This window comes from Canis lupus, chromosome 5, assembly GCF_048164855.1.
Source record: "Canis lupus baileyi chromosome 5, mCanLup2.hap1, whole genome shotgun sequence".
NCBI classification, from domain to species: domain Eukaryota; kingdom Metazoa; phylum Chordata; class Mammalia; order Carnivora; family Canidae; genus Canis; species Canis lupus.
The window spans coordinates 3330550-3356332 of NC_132842.1; the positions used below are offsets into that span (position 1 = coordinate 3330550).

The 25783-nt window shown below is 38.7% G+C and overlaps 1 protein-coding gene and 1 long non-coding RNA gene across 20 annotated transcripts in view; one reads left to right on the forward strand and one right to left on the reverse strand.

Annotated features, from left to right (window-relative positions):
• The window catches only part of LOC140633162 (large ribosomal subunit protein eL36-like), a 54171-nt gene extending 50297 nt beyond the window's left edge, over nucleotides 1–3874 (reverse strand). For all 14 annotated transcript variants that reach the window (XR_012030757.1, XR_012030759.1, XR_012030760.1 and 11 more), the window contains exon 1: nucleotides 3676–3874. The gene's annotated coding sequence lies outside the window, so the exon portion shown is untranslated. The remainder of the gene's footprint in view (nucleotides 1–3675) is intronic.
• The window catches only part of LOC140633163 (uncharacterized), a 241411-nt gene that overhangs the window by 93241 nt on the left and 122387 nt on the right, over nucleotides 1–25783 (forward strand). Inside the window, exon 4 of one of the 6 annotated variants that reach the window (XR_012030777.1) lies at nucleotides 21654–21770. The exons of the other annotated variants lie outside the window; for them this stretch is intronic. This is a non-coding gene — a long non-coding RNA (uncharacterized lncRNA). Of the gene's footprint in view, nucleotides 1–21653; nucleotides 21771–25783 lie in introns of those variants that run through there. 6 annotated transcript variants of the gene reach the window in all.

Genomic DNA, 25783 nt, shown 5'->3' on the forward strand with positions numbered 1-25783 from the left:
AAATATTAAACAGAAATTGTAGAGATTTGCTGTTATTTTTTTAAAAAAACTTAAGTCTTTTACTATGAGTTAGGTTTTCCTTTTTAGGATTTTATTTATTTATTCATGAGAGACACAGAGATATAGGCAGAGGGAGAAGCAGACTCCCTAAGGGGAGCCTGATGTGGGACTCAATCCTGGGACCCTGGGATCATGACCAGAGTCAAAGACAGACACTCAACCAATAAGCCACCCAGGCATCCCGAGAGTTATGTTATCTTCCGAGAGTTATGTTTTTTTTTTTTTTGTTTTTAGATATTTCATCTCTCAAGTAACTTAGTGGCTTTAAATGTTATTTTTATTCCTTCTTTGTTACTAAGTTTGAAAAATCTATTTAAATACATTTTTCTCTAAGGTTCACACCATGAGTGAAATAGTAACTAGCTACTTCTTCCTTCTAAGAAGACAAATTTAGAAAGATAATTCCTCCTTATTACATACTCCATTTTCTAGCTGGTTTTGATATAATTTTAATTCTAGATACAGATGATTTTTATTAAATTACCTTTACATCATACACATATATGATAATATTTTTGAGACTTGCTTTCATTTATATGACCATATAAATAATGTCTTAGAACTGGTTTTATGTCTTATTAGCTATAATTTTTACTGTATCTTTTCTATTCTTGGAGTAATTATTTTTACCTATAATTTTTACTACCAATTTCCCAGTCTTGAGTTACTTAATCTTATCCATCTCTTTGGATTATATCTTTCAATAATTTCCTCTTTCAGTACTTTCCCAAACTCTCTGTGTGTATGTGTGTGTGTGTGTGTGTGTGTGAGAGAGAGAGAGAGAGAGAGAGAGAGCACGTCAGAGGGAGAGAGAGTTTGCATTTCTGTTTTCCTTGTATTTGAATATTTGAATGAGTATAAATTTCTTGGATCCATTATCTTGTGGTATTTAGAGTTGCAGAGAAGAAATCTGAAGCAACTTTTATTGGCTCCCCCCCCCCCCCCCCCCCCCCCCAGTAATCTGCTCTTTCTGCTTGGATGCTCTTTAGTTTTGTTCTGTATCTTTTGAATGACTCCAAAGATCTTTGCATCAGCTCCCAGCTTGGCATAACAAAGATCTTCTTTGTGCAGTAGATTTTAGGGAAATAAACGTTTGCTCTTGTATATACTTCAACATTGTCGTTGCCTTCTTCAGTGTTGACTGATCCACTGAGTCCTCGAATCCTTCATCTGTCCTTGTGAAGCTTCTGTCGCCACCTTTATGCTTCAGCAGGATAAGGCCAACTTTTCTTTACTGAAGATTCCTTAATTCCCCATAAGACTATCTTATAGCTTTTTTTAACTAAAAATTTGAGGGTAACTAGAAGATATTATAAAACAGGAAAAAATTCTTACACAGGTTGCCAAGTATAATATTCCATACAGGCAAAGGGAAAAGAATAAAACAAAGATAAACATTTCATTGGAATTCTTTCATTGCTTCACCCTGATTCTTGCTTTTCTCCCTTGAGTTTCACCCAGCCCTTCCACTCTCTTGAGAGAGCCCATTGCCACATTGTTAGAACATCCTATCCTCAAGCCTTAGCAGATATTTTTCAATTGAAGTATAATTTATATACGATAAACAAATCTTAAGTGTAGAGCTCCATTAATTTTTCCATGGGTACCTCATTTCTCCAGGGTATGTAAGAGGACCCACTAATCCACACAGCCACAAATTTTCCAGAGCATGTTAGAAGGTTTGGCTAACACATCAGACTTAAGCACAGTAAACCTTCATGAGTTTGGGTTTCTGAGTCAAGCAAAATCATCCAGAGTGCACTTTGTACCACACTGGTCAGTCCCTCCCCGTGTCTCTATCTGTGTAGTGTGAGGATAAGCTTCCTTCACCTTCCCTGGGATTTTTGGTCAGTGAGTAACACTTGGGCAACACACATTCACCCTTTTCAAGGACAAAGGGAGGGAATTTTAAAAAATGAACTTAGGTAACTATTTTCCTAAAGGCCAACATGGACAGGGTTTCCCTGAAGACAGTGTCTCATACTGTGATCCAAAGTTATCTGAACCGTATTCTTATCCTCCTGCCCCCATCATGCCCAGTACATAGAAGCAGTGCCTTAACGGTGCTTTCCCAATCTGACCCATCTGTTCTGGCCATGACCATTAGATACCCAAGAATGAATTTTTCTTCATTTAAGGACAGTTTCAATTGTGGACCTGGCTCCTTTTCTCCCTATCCATCTCTCTAAGTGTAATGGGAACAATAGATAACTTTACTTCTTCCCTTGCACAGAGCAGGATCCAGAGGCATGGCCAAAGAAGCTCCCAGGGTGCACCTGGAGGAATTAAAACAGCTCATAGGATCTATCTAGGCATTGCACTCATCTTTAATGCTTCAAATTGGTTGTTTGAAATACAGATGTGAGGATTCAGGCCTTTCTTCAGTCTAGGGATTTCTTCCTCTCAAGTCTTTAAGTATTTCCTCTCTTTGTGCTGGTTTCACCTTCTGCAGTATTGCTTATTGCAGTGAACTTTTTGTCTTCGTGTTTTTTGGCTGTTTGTCATTGACCCTAGCATGATTTCTTTTTGGGGAATTGCACTTCCCTCACTGGATACATTCTGTGGGATTGTTTATCTGGGAGTTCTGCCTTTCCCTAGCTAAGGAATGTGAGTCCTCCCCTGTGGAATTTGAATTTTGAATAGAGTGATTAAAAGACCAACCAGGGCTGGAGTTCATTTTCTTCCTCAATTGTGTCAGGATGTTCCCCTGACCTGGGCAAGCATTCTGCTTCTATCCAGGTTAGATCTCTAACCTTGCTTGGATGACACAGTGAGTCCCCAGATCTTGTCAATAGCTGCCCTTTGGGCTTATATTAATCACAGCTGCTTCTCAAAAACTTAAGCAACCAATGAAACGTAGCTGATATACTTATGTATAGGATGTGCATCTCTCGGATCTTTCTTACTTTCTTATTTCCATGGCTTTATCTTTCTTTCATCGAGTTTGTATTGCACTTCAATATTTTTTTAGTAGATTCCAAAATTTTTATATATTGCTATCGTATGTTTATAACAATTTGGTCCCAAATTATTTCCTTCAGTTTCATTTTCAGCCCTTGCTCCTGCCCCATTCTATATTGTAGCCATAGTAAACGAATCTTTTTCCTGACCTAGTCATTCTCACCCTAACTTCCTGCCAGTGCATGGACTATTTCCTCATTCTAAAATATTCTAACAAAATTTTGTTCAAACATTATCTCCTGTTGGAAATCTTTCCTGGATCCCTACATGGAAAAAGATTCCATTTTTAAATGCTCTCTATTGGTTTTCCTAGCACTTGATCTTTTTTGATCTGTCACTTGAATTGGCATTATTTTCATCATATCTGTCTTCTCCAATAGACTGGAGGCTTCTTGAAAATAAAGTTCATGCTTTGCTTATCTCTTATGTCCGGTATCTAGCACTGTGCCCAGCATGTTTTATAACTTCAGCAAATTTTTACTGAGTGACTGAAAGAACAAGTGAAAGTCACTCACAGAATGCCCATCTTTGGAGTAAAAGGTAGGTTCATCGGTTGAGAGTTCTTAGCCTGCTATTGCATATTGAGCACACTTGTTTAGGTGTGTGACTCTCCTTTGCAGGGATTATACAATGAGAGTAATACTGATATGTTACCTTTGGGTGGTTGTTGGGTCTGGACATCCTACTTCTGGCATCAGAATGTATGTTTTTCTTCTGACCTGGCCAAATATAAGAAAGCACTTATTCACATATCCTTCCCAGCCATATTGATTGAGTAGCTGAAATGTGCAAAGTTGGTTACTACATAGGACACATAGATGAATCTGATACAATACAGTCCTCAAGGGAGACCCGATAGGGTGACATGATGTCACAATAACCATGAACCAGGTATAAAGTGTCACAAAAGATCTGTGCCTGAGGCACTTGTTAGAGCTTTGGTGCAGTCAGTGCTTCAATACCAAGAGATGAGGAGGTAATTTGGGCAGCCCGAGTGGCTCGAGTGGCTCGAGTGGCTCGGCGGTTTGGTGCTGCCTTAGGCCCAGGGTGTGATCCTGGGGACCTGGGATTGAGAGCCTGCTTCTCCCTCTGCCTGTGTCTCTGCCTCTCTCTTTCTCTCTCTCTGTGTCTCTCATGAATAAATAAATAAAATCTATTAAAAAATATTTTTTAAAAATGAGGTAATTTTGAAATACTCATTTAAAAGAGGTAGCTTCTCTTTTTTTGTATGTACTGAGGTGTATATTTCTGGAACTATAAGAGCCTATTTGAAGACTTTCAATTCATAATTTGAACTGTTGAATTTCACATGGAGGTCATTTATATTGGAAGATTTAAAATAGTTTTTAAGGGACTCTTCACATAAAAAATGATGTTACAAAGTCCAAGGAGGTTTAGTTTTCTTGACATTTTCACCAAGGTTTCCCAGTGAAAGATATAACTTTATTCAAGCGTTTTGAGTTTTTGTCATCTGCCTGATAAAAAAATTGTTGGCCCTGTTTCCTTTGAATTGACTTGAAGCCCACACAAAATTGGGTATGAAATGATGAAGAACTGAAGCTACTGTTCCCAGGGGGCTGAATAGTTGTGTTGCAGAGGAGGATTACACTGAACACATGCCTGCACACCTGGATCTTCCACTAAAGGGGTGTTAAGGCCTGCCTTCCACAGTTACCAGGCAGGAAGGAAGTCTGATCCTAGGAGAGACTGTAGCCATGAAGGAGATCACAGACCCAGAGTTCCAGCAAGGAGAAGCACCTGCAATCTCAACCAGCCAGAGCAGGTTTGAACAGCATCTCTAGTGTCTTCTGCAGTTGGTACAGTTGGTAGGGAGTCAGTACCTACCCCCTTTCTTAAAGTCAGCGCATAAACAAAGGCCAACACTTAATTTTATGGGTCCTTGCAAGAAACAAATATTCTGGTACAACAGTTGTGGCATAGAAGAAAGGGAAGCCTTCAGAAGATCCAGATAGAGTAATATCTCTAGCCATGCTGGGGAGGATTATCAGTATTTTCTTAACCAGGAGAAACTGGGGACTTGTATCAGAACAACTGTATTTCCTTTATAGTTCATTATATGAAAGTATACCTAGTAAATTGTCAGGATTCTCATTGCAGACAGTGTGTTCAGTCATCTTCAACAAATTCTTTCATCATCTTCATAACATTTTGAGATAAATAATTCTTCTAGGTTATGTTAAATGTATGTATACCACAAGTGGATGGAATTCTACCTAAACATTAGAATCAGTGTCAGGGGCAGACAAAACTAGATAAATAGAATATTTATTGAGTACCTGCTATAAGTAAGGAACTGTACTAAATACTTTTTTGGAGAGTTCAGAGAATCATGTCAAAAAATAGCTCTGTTTTTAAAAGTCTTCCCATTTAGTTGAGAAATTAAGGCAAAAATATGGGAAAAGTCAAATAAAGCCCCATGTGGTAAGAATAATACAAAGTGGCAATGAAAAATTTCCACATGAGATGGATGCAGGGCTAATGGAATGGTGTCCCAAGGGGAGCAAGTACCCGCACACCACTGGGACTCCACAGGGCAATGGAGGCAGGAATTTGTTAACATTTAGAATGGCTAATGGGGTTTGCCTGTCCACTAGGAAGGAAAGTACTGGATGTTTCAAGCAAGAGTGAAATCACCAAAGCTGGAAGGTATCAAGAAAGTTTGAAGGTATTGAGTAATGTTGGGGCCAGGCGGGAAGGGAAACTCCTCAAGATGGCGGATACGCCAAAATGGCTGAAGTTCCTGTCACCACCTCCACTTGGGACGACAGCTTGAGCAGACCCTTACACCTCTCCTTTGGACTTCCCCAACCGAACCCAATGCCCTTCAAACCCCAGAGGAGGAAGTCACCTTTGACTGGTCGAATTGCAATCCTTCCTTTGCATAGTGAGGGTCACTCTGACTGGTTGGATTGCAATCCTTCCTTTGCATATGAGCCGACCAATAGGAAACCGTTCTGCCTTACAACGTTATGTAAACCCCCTACCACCTTGTCTTGGCGCAACTTCCTCGACTCACTCTCTTTCCCCCGTGAGTAGTGGAACCTCGCCCGAGGGTGCCTGCAATAAAATCTGTTCTTGGACCCTCGCTTGCCTTGGCGGTCTCATTTCCGTCTAGTTACTAAAAAACTTAACAAGTAAGACAGTTTACTGCTGCACACAGATTACGGAGGGCTAGGGGTGGGAGGTGAGAATGGAAGACACTTTAGGGCCAGATTAAAAAGATATAATTAGATTACCTATTTCTTGAAGAGCAAATAGGTAAAAAAATATAGAAAAAGGTGTTCTTTTAAACTATATAATTATTAATTTTAACTTTAATTCACAAGGAGTATCTTAGTATAATGGGGAAATGAAATAAAACGGAAAGTAGAGGTCTTGGAGTCTGCTGCTGTTAGCAGTCTATGGCAAATCCCACCCCTCTAGCTTTCAGGTAAAATGCAAGCACAGGAACGAATGGCCTTTTAAGTCTCATCCAGTCCTAAGATCTTGTTTTCTTTTTGGTCACTGCCAGTTATCCTGAGTGATATGGCTTATTATTCTACAAGGGAATCATTTTTGAAAAGCAAATGATCTGTAATTCAGAGAATTAAGCAATATACCGATTTCTGTTTTTATTTCTGTACCAAAAAGAAAGGCAGGGAGGGAAGGAAGGAAGGAAGAAAGAAAGAAAGAAAGAAAGAAAGAAAGAAAGAAAGAAAAGAAAGAAAGAAACAGGTAATCCAAGAGAAAATAAAAATGAATTCTCCTAGTTATTAGTAAATTCTGACAAAAGGAATACTCTTTCCTGCCTCCCACTCCAAATACCAATTGCTGGCAAAGAGCACTTAGAGAAAACATTTTGTTCATTAAATGCTCCTCGTCTTGGAGCAGGTTTTGTTTGTGGTCTTCAAATTATACTACCCATAGCAGCAAATTTCACCAAGGGCCCCCAAAGCAGAGAACAGATGGGGAAGGTATTAGACAAAGCTCTGGTGAACTTTATGTTCTAATGTGCTCTGCAGCAAGGGCACTGGAGAATTTGAGAATGAGCACAATGAGCAGCTGACACCTTTCTTGAGTAGGCAAGTCATTGCTTTCTCTTAAATAGCAGAACAAAACAGATTTATAGGCATTTTAAGAAGAAAGGCCAAACTATCTCAAAAGATTTCTTTAAAATATGCAGAGATGTCTGTTGGAAAGACAAGGAGATTAGCCATTTGTTGGTTTTAGGGTGAGTAAATCATTTGAAAGTTTGTTAAAGAGAATATTCTAATTCAAATCTACAATCTGAATGGCTAGGTGTTTGGAAAACCTGGCATTAAGAAAAAGAATGTTTATGTAAGTCAGATGACCATCATTTACTGAGGCTGTTTCAGGACAGGCAGAGCTGAGTGGGTTTCCATTTCTTATGGGTTTTGCAGTCGTCTTCTTCCTTTTTCTATGGATAGAATTAATTTCTTCCATATTTAGGTGGACTGTGAGATCCTGTGCCTGCTACCTTCGAATTATTTTCATAAGGACTGTGCTTTACAGGATTGTTGGAGTCATTATATAATGAGTAGAGTTCTGGCATCCCCATTAAAAAAAAGGCTATGATTGCTATATTTTTTTTTTGCAGAGTTCATCCAAACAATAATAAAAAAGCAATTAGAAATATAAAATCATGGAAAATCTCATCCCATTAACAGGTCATTAAACTTGGCAAGAATTGCTGTATTCAAGATTTTGGTCTTATTCCTTGGTCTTTGGATTCCATTTTAAGAAAATAGTGATTACATAAATTTTAATACAATAAGTGATGTTTGGCTAAATCTTATATTTCTTTGTAGGAAAGACAAAATCTTGTGAACTAAAGATGGAAAAACAAAGTTGATTCTAAATTACCTTTTATTATTGTTTTGAATCCAATTTTTAACCATCATAAATGGATCTAAATTTTGAGGAAGCTTGTAAAATTTTGGAGGGCCCTCTTTAAATTATGAATATAAAATTAAATATGGAATTGAATGTTTATTTAGAATGGAAAAAATACAGCAAATCACAAATTTACAAAAGCTGACAAATACCACAAACTTTACAAATGCAAGAAACAATATACGTATTGGACTAATCCACAACATGCTGATAAAGTGCTTTTTTCATTACATTTCCTTAATTTACAGTTTTACACATCAGATGGTTTAAAGGTTTTCCCACAAACTAGCTTTTGCCTCCATCTGTTTCAAACATTGTTTCTCATTTTTTATTACTGAGCACCATGGGACTCTTTCTCACAACAAGGAAACCTCCGGCCTTAACCCTTCTATTATGATGCCAAGTGAGTCGGCTGGGTAGACGGTAGGATTATTCCTGGAAGCCATTCCTACCCTGTGATGGCTGGTGATAGCCACATGGGAGTGACTGAAAACAATATAAATATGTCCTTCTAGATCCAAATTAAATGTACCCTTAACTCACCTCCTTCACCGGAATCCAAAAATGCCCAAGGCCATTGCAACTCGGCCTGACACTCTTGTAATATGACCGAGGGGAAGTTGGAGTAGAAAGAGACCGAAACTTCACTTGATCTCACTTAAAATATCTTACCTCTGCAACTTGAAGCATGTGCCATTGTGAATGTACTTCTGGGGCTCCTCCCTCATCTTTGGAAGTGCCTGTGCACATAAGAGGGACCAAGCAATGGTGAAGCTACCTCTGCTAATAGTATTTACCTTTCCTAATAACGTTCTTTTGGGCAAAAGTAATGTCAGTCTTTTTAGGGAAGGTCATCTGTGTCCTCTTTTATAATTCCCTTCCTCCCCCACTATCACTGAGGCATTTAGCATTTAGCTCAGTCTTCCTTTCTCTGTTCCCTTCCCTTCCCAGGTCCTGGCTCAATCCTGATGATCTGAGAGTCCAGATTGGTCACTCCTTTACCTTGACCACTCAGTGTAAAGTGTAACCTCCTCAGCACCCGTTTTTTCCATTTGACTGTGTTCACTCTGTGTTTGCTTAGACCTGGACACCATCCAGAATTGCTCTGCTACTGATTTCTGCTATCTGATCACAATTTCCTACATTCCCAACATTACCCTGTCTTAATCCCATGACCTCTGCTCTTTCACACTGTAGAACATTCCACACTCTTGAGTCCTTCTGCTTCTCACTTCTAGCAGCCGTTCCATGACCTCAACCTTTCTTACTATGTAGCATAGGCTCCATGTTTTACCATTTCAAATACTTTGAGTACTTTATCTCCTCCTCTTTAGTTTCCCAGTCCAATTATCCTTCATGAACTCAGGGATTAATCATTGTCTCTCTCATCTCCCCACTCTTCCATGCTCTATCTTCTCCATCAGCTCTTTTCATACCACACTGTCTCTATGAGGGCTCGGGTTTCCTCTGTGTCAACAACAAGCCTTTATCTCAACTCTGTCTCCCTCTCTAGCCTCTGAAATATGGACATTGCTGTGCCACTCCCAAAATTTATTCAGCTAAAATCAACAATGATCTATTAATTGACAAATCCCATGGACACTTAATTTGACATTTAAAATTTTGAAATATATCAAATATTTTAAAGGGTATAGATAATAATAAGATATAGTCTCATATGCTCAATTACCCAGATATAACAAATGCTATATTTAAAGTATTTGAAGGTGTTTTTTTGCAATAAAATATTACAGAGATATGTTTGAAAAACTGTATATTTATTCTTCATCCATTTCCTCCCCTCCCTGCCAGGTAGATAATATTAAGAAGCTGGCATTTATTCAATGTGTGTTCTTAAAAGTTCACACAAATGGTAATGCATACCAAAAGCAAGTCATAGATACTTGATATATACTGCATATATAATTCTGTGACTTGCTTTTCTTATTCAAATTAATGTGTTTAATATTTATCCATATTGACACAGTTATACTTGTTTATTTTGATTTATCTAAAGTGATCTACTTTCTGAACATACTGCAATTTATTTATCTTTTTTCTTTATTATATTATTTCTAATTGTTCAATATTCAAGCAATGCAGCAGTACATATTCTAGCACATGTCTCCTTATGCATTAGTGGCAAAGTTGTACTTTGTAACAGTTTCCACATTCAGTCGTCCAATATGCCAATCTTCACTTTCACTGGACCTCACCAAATCATTCTTGAAATGACGTATGAATCTATGCAACAATTCGCAACATGAGAGTTTCCATTTCCTCAAAGTCTTGCCAATACTTGGAAACTTAACACTTTAAAATTTTGCTAAGATTATGCATATAAAATTATATCTTTTTTCAAACTTAGAGTGATTGCTAAAGACTGTGGGTATCTTTTTGAAATTTTCTGTTTTTCTTTCTTTCTTTCTTTCTTTCTTTCTTTCTTTCTTTCTTTCTTTCTTTCTTCTTCTTCTTCTTCCTTCCTTCCTTCCTTCCTTCCTTCCTTCCTTCCTTCCTTCCTTCCTTCCTTCCTTCCTTCTTTCTTTCTTTCTTTCTTTCTTTCTTTCTTTCTTTCTTTCTTTCTTCTTTTTTTCTTTTTTAGTTTCAGGGTAGAGTTTAGTGATTCATTAGTTGCATATAACACCCATTTACCCCACCCACTCATCCACCTCCCTTCCAGCAACCCTCAGTTAGTTCCCTATTGTTAGGAGTCTTTTAGGATGCCTGAGTGGCTCAGCTGGTTAAGCACATGCTTTTGGCTCAGGTCGTGATCCTGGGATCTGGGGATCAAGTGGTATCCAGCTCCCTGCTCAATAGGGAGCCTGCTTCTCCCTCTCCTTCTGCTCTTCCCCTGCTTGTGCTCTCTCTTGTTCTCTCTCTCAAATAAATAAATAAAATCTTTAGTCTTTTATGGTTTGCCTCTCCCTCTCTGTTTTTATCTTATTTTATTTTTCCTTCCCTTTCCCGTCTGTTCATCTGTTTTATTTCTTAAATTCTATACATGAGTGAAATCATATGGTATTTGTCTTTCTCTGACTGACTTATTTCACTTAGCATTATACACTCTAGTTCCATTCATGTCGTTGCAAATTGCAAGATTTTATTCTTTTTGCTGGCTGAGTCATATTTGATTGTATATATACACCACATCTTCTTTATCCATTATTCATCAATGGACTTCTGAGCTCTTTCCATATTTTGGCAGTTATAGACATTGGTGCTATAAACATTGGGGTACATGTGCCCCTTTGAATCATTATTTGTGTCCTTTGGATATCTGTTTGTATTTTTTTTTACCTACTTTTTTATTATGTGGGGTTCTTTCTGCATTATGACTACTAATCTATTGCTTTAGATTATTGCTCTGTATTTATTTTCTTTTTTAAAGATTTATTTATTTATGATAGAAATAGAGAGAGAGAGAGAGAGAGAGAGAGAGAGGCAGAGACAGAGGCAGAGGGAGAAGCAGGCTTCACGCCAGGAGCCCAACGTGGGACTCGATCCCGGGTCTCCAGGATAGCGCCCTGGGCCAAAGGCAGGCGCCAAACTGCTGAGCCACCCAGGGATCCCTTGCTCTGTATTTCTAATTTTATCTTTTAAAAAATAGTATCTGTGAGAAAATATGTATGGTGAATGGAGAGTTTTTCAAATCATAGCCTTATAATGCCATCTTGGCTAGAAGTTCTAGATTTGCTTTCTACTTTATGTTTTTAATGACTTTCAAAGTAACACTTATTTACTGTATGGAATTTGGGAACTTAAGAAAAACCTCAAGAAAAATCTTGCCTATTCCTGTGGCAATAACATATAAAGTTGTGGCATATTCTTGCTTATTTTTTTTTCAGTGTATTTTTTTAAGACCTATTTTTATATTCTGTTTGTTGCCTGAGCTCAAGAGACATGTTCTTTTTTAAATTTTTAAAATTTGAATTACAATTTTTTAGTGGATTCCTATTGAAATAGATTTTATTAGGGACAGAAGACTTCTTTTTGGAAGGCAAACACATAGCAGGATCCATGGTTCATCTTGGTTAGCTCATTTATTTTCTGTGGCCCTGCCACAGGGGTGGGGCAGTCCTGAGTGTTCAGATGATCTAAGCAGTGTGACTGGTCTTTCTCAATTTGACTGGATATAACTAAAACTCAAATTGTTGCTACAGAAAGTGTCATAGAGTGTGGCTAGAGCTTCCCAAAGTGCCACCTTTGGGAAGTAGTTCAATTACTAAGAGAATATGACTAAAAAGAGAAAAACTCACTCTAAATGGCAACTTTTTAAGCACTATACTTCCCTTCAGATCCAAAGGTTTATATACCAAGGTAAAAATATGGGAAGATATAAGCCAAGAAAAATTTTGTACCTTTGGTTTATCTTCCTAGATATGAGTAATATCACTACTCCATCCTCCTATCAAGCATTTTTGAACTTGTTTAAAGTGGAATTTTAAAAGACTAGTGATTAAAATCATTTAAAACTTCAGACTTTTTTCAGTAGGACAAGTAAGATATTATTATTATTATTATGTTTAAAGATTTTATTTATTTACTCATGAGAGAGAGAGGCAGAGACACAGGCAGAGGGAGAAGCAGGCTCCATGCAGGGATCCCGCCGCGGGACTCGATCCCGGGTCTCCAGGATCAGGCCCTGGGCTGAAGGTGGCACTAAACCGCTGAGCCCCTCCGGGCTGCCTGACAGTAATTTTTCATTACTCTGAAAGATTGTCCCCAAAGCTCTAAATGAATAGACCAGGCCTTAGAGCATGCCCAGGAATATAAAAATCTTTCTTTAGTTGTAATCCTCTCTGTCAAAGACATTGCATTTGTTTGTCACTGTGAGAAATCAGTTCATAGGTCTACTCTGTTGACACATTCTTCTCTTGTCCCAAATAATGTGGGTTTCAGGAATATGTTGAGCTAACTCTGGAGAGGTTTGAAAGCTCTTCACAGACCAGTGCTTCTAGCACAAGCTTTGTTTCAGTTCCTCCTCCTCTTCTTCCTTCTTCTTCTTTTTAAAATTATGGCTGAAACAAGGAACAGTTAGGAGAAAATAGAAAAATGATTTGAAATCTATACAGCAGTTGCCATAGCTTATCTATTTGTAAAGGATCCTTAAATGCCTGTTCCGGCAGTTATATGCCTGTTATGATTTTGGACTTCAGTGCTACTTTCACATGACTCCTCATTACCATTCTCTAGTCAGTTTTGCTGATCAAGACAGAAAATTTTGGAAAGAACATCTAGAGGTTGAATTGTTCTATCTTACCTCATCTACTGACTAGCTTCTCACTGAAGTTCTAAATGGAAATCAATAAATTGTGTTTCACAAGATCTGCTCTTCTTGACTCTTTTATTTTTTTATTTTCTTTTAATATTTTTTTTAATTTTTATTTATTTATGATAGTCACAGAGAGAGAAAGAGAGGCAGAGACACAGGCAGAGAGAAGCAGGCTCCATGCACCGGGAGCCCGACGTGGGAATCGATCCCGGGTCTCCAGGATCGTGCCCTGGGCCAAAGGCAGGCGCCAAACCGCTGCGCCACCCAGGGATCCCCTTGACTCTTTTAGATGCATTGAGCTTCCAGACAACAAAGATAAGTCTGATTTGGAACTCACTTTTCACTGGAATCTGTGTCCAACACAGGGCTTTTGTGTGTGTGTGTGTGTGTGTGTGTTTTCTGGAGGGGTCCCTTCTAAATCCCCTTTAGACCATTTGTTAATATGTATTATTAAATTTCCTCAGTAAAATTCAGCTTTGGAGCCTGTGGCAGATCTGACTCTGGATAGTTAATGATAAGTATAAATTTCAGTTGCTTCTGTTCTCTGTAGTGAGTGTAGGGATGTAGGTCATATTGGTGAGGTCTAGACTCTTAGACTAAGAGCCTTTTGTGTTTTCTTAAGGTTTCAGGAAGTTTGAGTCATTTATTTAGTGCAGCACAGTTATGACAGAATTAGATTGGCTTCTCTAAACCTAAGATATTCACGTGTCCATTTGTTACTAAGTCACTGAACCATCCAAGGTTCTGATAACATTGTAATGCACTGCACTGAGGTGAGAAGCTGTACCTTCAGGCTTAAGGCCTTTAACTGGGCATGGCTCAATTAACCTCTGACCTTTCTCAAGTTCATCAGGAAATAAACTGGTACATTGCTTAATGCTAGGTTTGTAGTTAAAATTACACATTACCAAAAAAAAAAAAAAAAAAAAAAAGTCTAGTCACAGCAAATGTGTGAGAACTAATCCATAGAAACAAAAACAAACCTTTGACTTACCTACACTTTTATTGGAATTTCCCTCTTGACTCTATTTCCCTTTAAGTCAATAAAAAATTAGGGCTGCTTGTTAAAATTGTTGGAAAGCTTTGTTGGCAACTACTTTGTGGGTCTTCTGTTCCATTTCTTCAGGGGACTTTCCTGAATCTAAGTGATCACTGGAGGCCTTTCTTAGGAATGCTTATAATAATCATGGTTATTGTACTTTACCCTGACTAGAATTTCCTAATATAATGATTTTTACATAAGTGATATTCAAAGAGCTGGATCCATGAACAAATTGGAGAAGATGTTTTGATACAGAGGCTTATCTCTGGCAGAGATATATTCTCAATGGTAGGTAAAGAACAAATGCTAACACAAAAGCAAATGAATAAAGATTTGGTGTTCATCGTTGGGGTAGGTAAAGGAACATATAACACCTTCTACCAGAAGTCTTGGGTGGCACCTGGGGGACATGTTTCTATCTGTGCTCTGCAATTGGCTGCAGATCCAGGCTGATTAATGTTATATCCCTTTGTGGCTTGGCTTTTTAATTTCTAAAATGGAAATAACAGCATGCACAGCCTTTGTATTCCCCGGGTTGTTTTGATAATAAGCAAAATAGTTTTTAAAAGAGTAGTTAAAGAGTAGTAAACAAAGAAGCTCAAAGATACAGTAGCTAAAACTAGGCTTTTGAGTTAGCCAAATTTGGGTTTAATTCCTGCTTCTCCCATTTACTAGCTGTTTGCTCTTGGGAAGTTACTTTACTTTTCTAAACCTCAGTTCTAATCTGTAAAAGATGGCCAATCACATCATCTATCATCTAACATATAAAGCATTCAGAATGGTGTCTGGGATGCAGTAATGTTATACAACTGCCAGCTGGTCTATATGGATGGTATAGCTGATTGTCAATATGGATGAGGGTATTGATATTAACAGTCTGAAAAGTATAAGGAACTGATGGATGACCACAGCAGGCTCTGTACTCCTGCTCTTGGTTGAGTGAAACTTCTCTCCAACCAAGTCTGCCCTTGACTGAACCTCATTCCTTAACTCCTTAGCTCCACAGGCCAGGATGTTTCTCTTCAGGAAGCTGAAGTCTAGCACTGAGCCAAACATGCTTAATGGCAGCAGGGCCAGCTGCATCCTGCATCAAGCTGTCACCAGAGCTTCCCTCTGCCCCCATAGCATTTTCCTTCTACCTCCCGACACCCCTTCTCTCCTCCTGCAGCCCAGCACCTATGCAGGTCACATTCCTAGCAAGCTCTCACCCTCAGCTGGTTGTCAACTAAGGTGTTGGCTGATAACAAAGCTATGAACTGATAAGGCTTAATACCTTCAAGTGGTATTTTAAAAGGCCAGGAAGCCTTCATCTTAGAACTTAAGAAATAATGGAGTAATGACAGGTATTAACTGTGTGTGTGTGTGTGTGTGTGTGTGTATGTGTGTGTGTGTTTGTGTTGGAAAAATATTGCTAACTTGGGGCCAAGAGTCTTGACTGTCATTAGAATAAGCCCTACAGAGACTATCTGTGCCACCTCAGTCACAGTAGAGCAGCTTTTTTGGTCTAAAACAGAAACTGATTCCAGGAACTAATTGAAATCATGGCTTTTCTATTTTAGATTTAATACATTTTACTCTTAGCTGAGGAAGCCTCAAGACAAGCATAATGAAAATACAATTAATTAAAATGTTAAAATATTTATATGACACATTCCCTGTAATTTAATAAGAGAGTAACTCACCCCATGGCTAGAAATAGGAGAGTCATAGAGTAAAACAAAAAATAAAATAGCCCTTAAGAATAAAGTGCTTACCAAGTATTTCAAGCTGAAGATATCTAAGTTAAAAGAACAGTGAATATAAGAAGGCAAAAGTTCATAGTATTTCCTTAACTGGAATTTCATCTCTCTCTTGCCATGCATATGACAAATTAAACCAGAATGGTAAGCTGCTGCCTGCTACAAGCTAAACCATGCTTAAGAGGTTTGAAATCTAATAATGTTATAGTACGAGTTGGGGGAAAATATAACCTTTTAGGGAACTCTCTAGTAAAGGATTTACAAATATTCAACTAATTTTGATTGGGCAAGAATTTGTTGATTACAGTTTAGCCATAGGTAAGCATGGATATGACCTCAAGTATATGTATATATTGTCTTTTAAATGTTTATTGTAATAATGAGCTAAGGGTTGCAATCATAGCATTTTGAGTTATATGTATATTGAACAACTAAAGAGAAGTGACCCCTAAATCCTCTACTATAATAGAAGGACACTTTCTGTATTTCCAAGGGCTCTCTGAAGGTTTCTGAGCCCAGTGGGAGTAGCAGAGGTAAGTTAGAAGCGATGAGAGGGTTAACATCGCTGGCCATTTTCAGCAACAGAACAAGCTTCATTCATTTATTCAGCAAATATTTATTGAGCTCCTGCTATGTGTGAGGCATTTGACTAGATTTTGTGGGCACACGAAGAGCAAAAAAGGCACACAGCCTCTATTCTCATGGATGGGTGCTGTTCAGGAGAGGTCCATGGAGCTGTGCATATGAGGAAGGCCATCTGGTCAAGGAGGTCGAGAAAGGCTTCCTTTGGGAAGATAACAATTGAGCTGATACCTGAGGGATAAATAGAGGGCATTCAAGGAAAAGAAGGTAGAGAAAAGAGTGCTCCATGCAGAAGAGAGAGTATGCTTTGTGTGAGGAGCAAAAGGAAACCCGTGTGGTTGGAGCCCAGAGAGGGAGGGGAGGGCTTCCAGATGAGGAAGAAAGACAGGACAAACCATTCAGACCTCTGGAGAATTCTAGACCAATGATTGCAAGAGACATGCAGGGGCACTTTCTTCAATCTAACAGAAAAAAGGAGACTAAAGAACCTTATTTAAAAGAAGAAACTGGGAGTCAAAGACCTATGGTTATCATCAAACTGCAAGAGGCAATATGTGTCATGATTAAGAGTGCAGACTATGTAGCAACTACCTGCAAAGGACCCCCTGTGACTGGAATGGAATCCTGGCTGTACTGCTTGCTAGCTATGTGACCTTGAAAAAGTGACTTAACTTCCCTGGGTCTTGGTTTCATTATCTGTAGAACACCTTGTAGGGCCATTGTGAGGATTAGGTGAATCAATATACATTGAGAGTTTAGAATAGTGCCTAGCAGGTTGTACATGCTACATATTCGTTTATAGTCATTACCACCACCATCATCATCCCTGTGCTTGATTATTCTCCAAGGATACTAAGGCATGGGCAAATAAGTGGTACATTTCAAAACTACAGAAGGTAGTTGTTCTCATACATTTTATTTAATTTCATAATAACTCCTGGAAATACATATTATTATTTGGATTTTAGAGATGAAAAATTGGAACTTCAGAAAGCTTTAATATCTCATCAAACAGTTTAGAATAGTGGAGGCCATATTTAAACCAAGAAGTGTCTAAATTCAGTCTGTGCTAACTCCCAGCTGAAATCCATTTCAAGATGAGCCATTAACTATTACACGCTCTATAGGGAACCAGCTGACAGTTAAGGGACTATGGACATAGACTTGTTAGATTCTCTCAGATCTCTGCTTGTTTTAGGGAATGATGGGAGCTGTGAGAAGGGTGCAAAATGCATTCTTAAGTTTCATTACAGGTTCACTTTTTCCACTTTCAAGAGGTCAGGTACTTGGGTACTTCTAAATGGTTGAACAATTGTTTCCTTGGAAGGATATCTGTTCTTAAAAGCTAAAGTATACAAAACACAGAGTACTTGTTCTCAGATCACTTGGCAACCATATCTAGCTCTGAGACTGAAACATACATGTATGTTGTGCTGCCAATAATTCTTTATTATGGAGACACGAAAGTTAGGAAATACATCTGCTGAGCTTCCCTAGAAGTTTCAGAGTTATTCTGTTGGTAAGAGTAACTCCCAGAGATGAATAGAATTGTTCTCTACCTGTTCACACTTCACCCATGCTGTAGCCAGATGTGAATCCTGGAGAGCTCTGTTTCCAGGGTTGGAGATGCAGAAACACAGTGGGCCATTGTGGGCAGAGCAATGAGCCACAGTTTTTCCCACTTTGCTATGGAGGATGCCTCTGAAGAAGGAATAGATATTATCTTCAAATTTGACAGAAGACAAATGGACTCACATTTCCCTGCTGATTTCTTTTTCTGTGGTCAGTGTAGGTTTCTGATATCTCTTCTCGGCCCCGTCCTGATGTGTCAGCCTCACTAGAAGCCTGAGCAATCCACATCTCACATTTCCTGGTGCTGCAGGAAGATCTGAGAGCAACCATTTATAAATAAGTCACATGCCCTGTAAAACGGAAATGCTTTTCCTGGAAGTTATTTCTCTATTTTCACTCTAACAATTTGGTGCACTGGAGAGGCAACTGACCTTAGAATCAGAAAATTATCTCTGTTCTTTGCTAATTTATGGATCCCCCATCTCTAGATGCAGTCATTTTGGATTGCAGGAGTACCTCCTACCCCATCTAGTCCTGCCACTCTGTGGACAGAACACTGCACATTGTCCTTAAGGTTCACTCTCACTTTGAAACACCAAGTTCTTTTACCCTAACATTAGCCTAGAGATTAGGTTATATATCGCAGTATGGCAGTTGTGGCTAGCACTCATTATTTCAACAGCTGCTTGATTTCAATAATTTTATTTCTTTCATCAACTTTTCATTTAGCAGTGCTATTGGCAAAATGTATGGAATACCAAGGGAAGTTGTATGATGACAAGAAATGTGCTCTTGAAAAGATAATTTTTGTCCCTAAAGAGATTCTGTACAATGTGGAGATTTGTGGTATACGTATTTAGCCATTGGTATTTCTGAAAGGTTCCCAACCCCTGACCCTTTCGGGGATCTAAAGAATTTGAGAATTTAAGCTAGGTGGGACAGATACAGGTCGAAATATTAAGTTAAAAAGAGCAAAGTTGGAGAATGTGGTGTTAGGATTGATAGCCAAGTAAGCTGGCTAGTACGGGACCCAGAGGCAGGCTGACCTACTCATCATGTAGCCCTGGCTGGGGCAGGACTTCCCCAATAGGAAGTTTATTAGTTTTCTGGGATACTGTAATAAAGTGCTACAAATCGGATGGCTTAAAACAACAGAAATTTATTGTCTCACCATTTTGGAGGTTTGAAGTCTGAGGGCAGGTGTCACCGGGCCCACACTCCCTGTTCATCTGTGCAAAACAAAGGAAGATAGAATTCTGTTTTTTTTTAAACTTTCCTATTCATCATCCACAGAAGAAATCACTCCAATGATAGCAATGGCCTCATGGTTTTAGGTTAGAAATCTTGATAGCAGTCTGTATTCGAGATTGTCACTTTCATGCTGATTTTATGACCTCCTGATTAAATGAGCAATATACTTGCATACTGAAATGCATTTTATTATGTATTTTTTGCTTTTTTGCTCTTTCCTTTATTATAGCAAAGAAATAATTTTGATTAAATTATACATATAGGATGGTTACATTACCTATTAATTTCATTTCAGCATATTAAGGAGTATGCTGTGAAGTATTAGCAGCAAAGAGGGCAAGGATCTAATTGAATTGAGAACTTCTGACCTAATCTTTGTGCTTATTTGCTACTTCCTCTGGGAAACCCTCACTTGACCTCACCTATTTCCCACCCACATGGAGTGGTTAGGTGCTTTGTGTTTCTTCCAGAGTGTCCTCTATGTCTCCTTTATAGTTATTGCTTATTTTATTATGTATCTTCCCTGATAGATTATGTGCTTCATGAGAGTAAGGGCTATGTACATCTTCTTCACCATTATGTTACATATTCCTAAAGCAATTTCTGATATATAATAATAGTTTAAGAAATATTTCTTGAATATACAAATAATTGAATAGTATCATAAGCTATTCCATGCATTATTCTTAGATTTCCTGACTTGTTCATCTCTCCCTATTTTGACTCTGCATCTGAGTTCCCCTTGATTACATAGTCTCTTTTCTGAGTTACATGCTTTGAACTCAATCTTCTGTTTCTGGTGCCAGACGTCCTCTAAGGAATGACTTCTTGGTGGTATCCCATTTTGACTTTTGCTTCATATCATCAGTCCTCCAATATCTGCTGCTTTCACTTAGAACCACCTTCATCGGGTGTTTCTTTATTCAACAGTTTTTCATTCAACTTCCCTTCATAAGTCTTTTTTTAAAAAAAAAAAAAAAACTTACCTCTCTGGGATTGTTCTGAACTTCTAACCCTTAATGCTCCATCCTAGTGGTTATACATGCCAATCTCTTATGAGGAGAGAGGTTTTTTGGGTTGCTGCTTCCTGCAAAATTAACCTTCATTCATCTGGGCTGGAGTCACAGTATGATAAAGAAAACTATGTCAGTCCTTATCACAGTTTAGTGGGCATCAGTGAGTGTAAGACGCATGAAAAATTACATGTGACTCATGAGATATGCATGGCAGCTTCATATCCTTTGGAGCTTGTGACCCTACAAGGGGTGTCCTTCTGGATTACCGATGGGAGGGTCTTCAACAGTCTGGGGAGCAGGAAGAGAGATGGCAAACAATCACTTTTGTTTGAGAAGTTTGATTTTCTTTTTGTTAATCTTCCCTGCTATGGGTCCTTTATTTTTCCAGATATATTTAAATCTGGAAATCTCCTTCTCAAAGAAGGCTGATCTGAGTAAGTGGGAAGGCTGCCACATTGAGAAAATCCTCAGCTCCAGTGATCTGGAGGACTTTGGTTTCCAGTACTTTAGCAGGTGTCAACTTTAAATGCAAACATATTACATAAAAGAAGTAATGCTATAAAAATTATTATCCATTAATACCCACAATTGGATTTGTTTCTAAAATTAGACTTATAGACACTAGGGCTGAAAGAAAGAGGATGGATAAGTTTTGAAGAGCTAGCATGCATGGGGCCATGGGAGACCTTCATGTGGGTTCCTGTCTGTTGGTTAGGGGCAGTCAAGGGAGCTTTGAGAGCTGAGACAAGAGTGACAAAAAGGAGAGCAAAAGATGAGAGGAGTAGCGACACTCAAACCAAATGTGTTCCCTTTTAAAAGGTATACTTGAACAAACCCTGTGTGAAAAGATTATATGGTCTTAACTGGGAATGTGTTTGAGTGAAGGATTCTTATGTGTTTGCAGAAAAAAGGGACCAGGAAATTCAGCCTTTGTTTCAACTCACTTCTCCAAATCCGCTGGCATGAGGTGGGACTGGGGATATTAAAACAGGCTAATCCTTAGTTACAGGGATGTTTCATTTCCCATAATAGTTAATAAAATGTTCTCAATGGAAAACTAAGTTTTATTTTATTTTTTTTATTTTTTGAAAACTAAGTTTTAAATTGCTTCAGGAGAAGTTGCTATTCAAAGAAATGTTGTGGTGACTTTGCTTCTGATAATGCAAATAATCTTTTGTCATTGTTTATTAAGTAGCTAATAACTTTACCTAACTGTCCTGCAAATCTTTATTGTCTTGTTTCAGTTTTGTTGAGTGCACCTGCATTGATTCTACCAAGCACTGGGAACATGCTGCACACAGTTAGCCAGAGCTCTAGTTCAGCCGGTCAGGGTAATCTGAACAGCTCTTGAGTTTGTCTCACAATCCAAGGTAACTGTTGCCTGACCAAACAGGCAAATGCAGTTGGCTGAATAAATAGTTCTTCCTCTACATCCGTCTGAATAAACATTAGTACAATGGCTGATCAAGGCATCGTGTAACTACCATGTCTAGTACTGACAATTTACATGACCTCTTCAGGAGAATTCTCCTGGTGAACCTTTCATTTTTGCGGTTCATGCTATGACATCACACATTAGTATTGTCTGTGTTTGCTAAATACAGCTACATGCTTGTCTCATTTATGTGGATGTATGTGGATGCTCTTACCACCAGGGTAATAGCAGGTCAGCCAGGAGAGGAACTTTTCTGCTGAAGATGCACTGTAGATTCTGTGACTTGAAAGAACTCTCTGACTCATTCTTTGACTCAACATAGCCAAGAAAGATGGTTTTTGGGAAAACAATAACTTGAAGAACATGGATAAAGTTAATCCTTAACTTGAGACCATTAAAGTCAGGAAATGGAGGAGAATTTAAAAATCTTGTTGGCAGTTATTCTGTATTCATGCTTGTCATTACTTCCCTTTCTCTCCTCTTTTCTTTCTTCCCACAAAGATGATGCCAGTGAGGGAAGAGTTAAGAACAAGGTTTAATATTGTGATTCTGAATTCTGATCTTTAAAGTGACTTTGCCACCAGGTTTCTTTGGGCATTGAATTCGAATCACTTTTGCTTGAAAAGTTTGGTTTTCTTTTCATTAATTTTTCCCCCTGTTGCTCCTTTATTCTTCCAGGTATATTTAAATCTGGAAATCTCCCTCTCAAAAGAGGAGGCTGATATGAATAATGGGAAGGCTTCCACATTGAGAAAATCCTGAGATCTCATTCCCAGGCAGGTGAACAATGATTCAGCATTCATTACAAAAAGACTCATGAGCAATCATGATCATTTTCAGGGAAAAAGACAATTATCAATTTCATGGACTTATAAGTGATCATGACTATTTTCAGGGACTTATAATTATCAATTACCATTCCCTGATTAATTAAGAGCTTAATCTTCCCACCAATATAATGTGAACAATAGTACACTGTTCCAAGCTGCCTATTATATTTCCTCAAGACAAAGACTAAAGTGAGTGGTAATGGAAAACTCTGATCTGTCACTCTAGATTTCTTGCCTCTGAAGACAAATACAGTACGCACAATTTAGTGTTAACAGACTCTCACATTTGCTCTGAGCTAAGAGCAACGTCCTTCTTCACAAAGCTAACACTTAACACATTTTGTCTAAAGAGCCTCAGAATCATCACTCTTTTAAAAAATCTTTGCAAATAGTGAATAAGGCAGCCTGCTGAGCAGGAAGAAATATTTCAGATAAATAGCACATTTCTTGGTACTATTGCCTCATTTCATAGCTTGGAAGCTAATGCTTCATTTCCCTGCTGCTTTTTCAAAAAGCTGCTCTGCGTCTCCACTTCTAACATTGGGCCTCTGTGTGGGGTTGGCTATCACCTTGTTCCTCTTTGCATCACTACTTCCTGACTCTCTCTTCCCTCTCTGGCCTTCTCAGAAGCCCTCGATTTGAATGTCCTGTCACTGCTCTACTATTGTTGCAGTCATCTCAAACCCTGGGGTTGCTCTCATGGCTCACTGCTGCTCTTTCAATACAATTATTACCCTAATTTGTGGCGATTTAAATATCTTCACAAATGGTCCTTTCAGTATTCTGTTGTCTCAGTTCTCCAAAGATCTCACTCTGATTCCATGTCCGCCTCTTATTCTGCAGTCATAACCTACAGCAATGATAATCTCCATAACATCCATGTCAAGCATCTTGGTCTCCAGCCACATCCTTCTTCTATTTCCACCCGCTTCCTTTCCTACCCTGTCTTCAACAATACTTGGACCAAACTGTTCATTTGTCCTATTGCCCCTCATCCCCTTGCTGTCTTCCTTCCTCTCAAGTGCCCAGCTTAGATACCAGCTAATCATTAGAATCACTTTCTTATTTCATCCTCTATTCCTTTCCCATCTCTTCTAGACTTACCTTGCAAAACTGAACACAGCTTAAATCCAATTTCTACTTATCTGGTGCTTACTGAGTAGCTAAATGTGGCCAGAGAAACACACATGCCCAGGCTGACTGGGCTAAGTCAATTTATGATCACAAGCCTGTAGTGGCCATTATTGTGTGAAGCAGTCAGGCCACATTTCCTTGATCCTCCTGGCCCTTGTCCACAACTCTGCCTCCTCTCTTCCCTTTCCTTCCGTCTTCACTTAGCTGATAGTCCTGCTTCCTGTGTAACTGAGAAAGCAGAGGTGGTCAGAGGAGAATTTCACATGCTCTTCATTTTGTCTGCCCACCTACCTGCCTCTGGATCATTTCTTTCTGTGGCAAAAGGGCAATTGGCCATGACTCCAAGGGCAGGAGGCAGTAGGATACCTCATCCACCTAGACCCTATGTTGGAGAGTCAACATTTCCCCAAAAGGATAGACTTATTTAGACTATTTAACCAGTGCTGATAGGGAGTTGAATCTTGAACCTTAAAGACAATATTTAAACCGTAAAAGACTTGTTTTTCATTCAAAAGTTTGTTTTCTCTTCTACCCAGGATGTAACTCACGAGTCATAGAAAAAGTAAGGGAGCTGAGTTCTACTTTCCACTCCCTTCTTGCTGTCACCTGTGTTGTGATCTGGTGTGAGCCCTTTCCAGCTACCACTGAGGTTGCTGTGGTAGTCTCCTACCTGCCGTCACCTTGCATACTACTGTTAGCCCCTCCTTCTTCAAATGCGAATGGGAGTGTTTTACCCCTTTGCTTACAATCCAGCAAAGGTTCCTTTTCATATTCAGGGTTAAGATTCAAATGTCTGGCATGGTGTGTAATGCCCTGCATACTGGCTCTGCCCCTATCACCTTTTGCTGCTTCACAGTAGGCATTTAACATTTCAGGAGCGCACACCTGTGTGTCCTTGAGTATGTGCTCTGGTATCCAGCCTTCAGTGCTATTCTCATGTGTCTCCTTCCATTAGACCGATTTACCCTACCCCTATCTGCCAGGTGAACTACTCATTTTTGATGATTTATCTCTAGAGTGATGATCCCATTAATACCCTGCATAGAGCTAGTTACTTTCTGTTGTTTTGGCCGTCATAGTACCTTGTCCAAATGCTTCTATGATGATGCGGCAACTACTGATTCAAGTTCTTATATTTCTCTCCTCTTCTGAGGGTGGGGACCAGCTAATTATTGAACTTTCATTGTCTAGCAGAGCGTCCTGCGTATAGTAAATGCTCAGTGAATTTGGGAAGGGAAAAAAATGAATCAACTAATAGAGTGTTTACTTTTTTTCTAGGTCTTGGGCCTAGTCACAGATTGAAGAGGTAAAATAAAGCAATTTAAGAAAGTGAATGGTAAACAAAAAAATGAACTGCTAGTGACCAGAAACATTTTAGAAATAGGTACCCACCTAATTTGTGTAAGTCATTCCTTTTCCCCTCTCATCTTCGAAGCAGAATTTCTAAAACAAATGATGCTTACCCTTTAAGAAATTTTTGTTTTTAGAAATAGTAGAATATGTGGAGTGCTCAATAACCATTGATGCCAAGGATTCAAATAGCAATGTTTCACCACACAGTAATAAATAGAAAGCAAGAAACCATCATTTAGACATTGGAACATGCAGATTGAGTTGTTGGAAGAATCGGTTTCATCATTTCAGACAGTAACTGTGGCCCAAGAGGGTATTACCAGTATTGCTGTAGTTAAAATTCCACACTTTGCTTTGCTGTAAGTTTGTGTGCTCCATTTCACTCATGCTACTGGATGCTTGTTCTAACTCTGTTTCATGTTGTGCTGTAGCTGTACTGGGAAGCCAAGCACTGAGCGACTCAGTAGTTGATAGCAGACAGTGGACTTTGGTTAAATATGTAGAAAGCTTTTCTTTCTAAATTGTAATAAAGCTCCATTGCATTATATTCAACCTGATATTATTTTATTTGCTTCATTGACTGTAGAATACTTATACATATGCTCAAGTCTTATAAAAATTG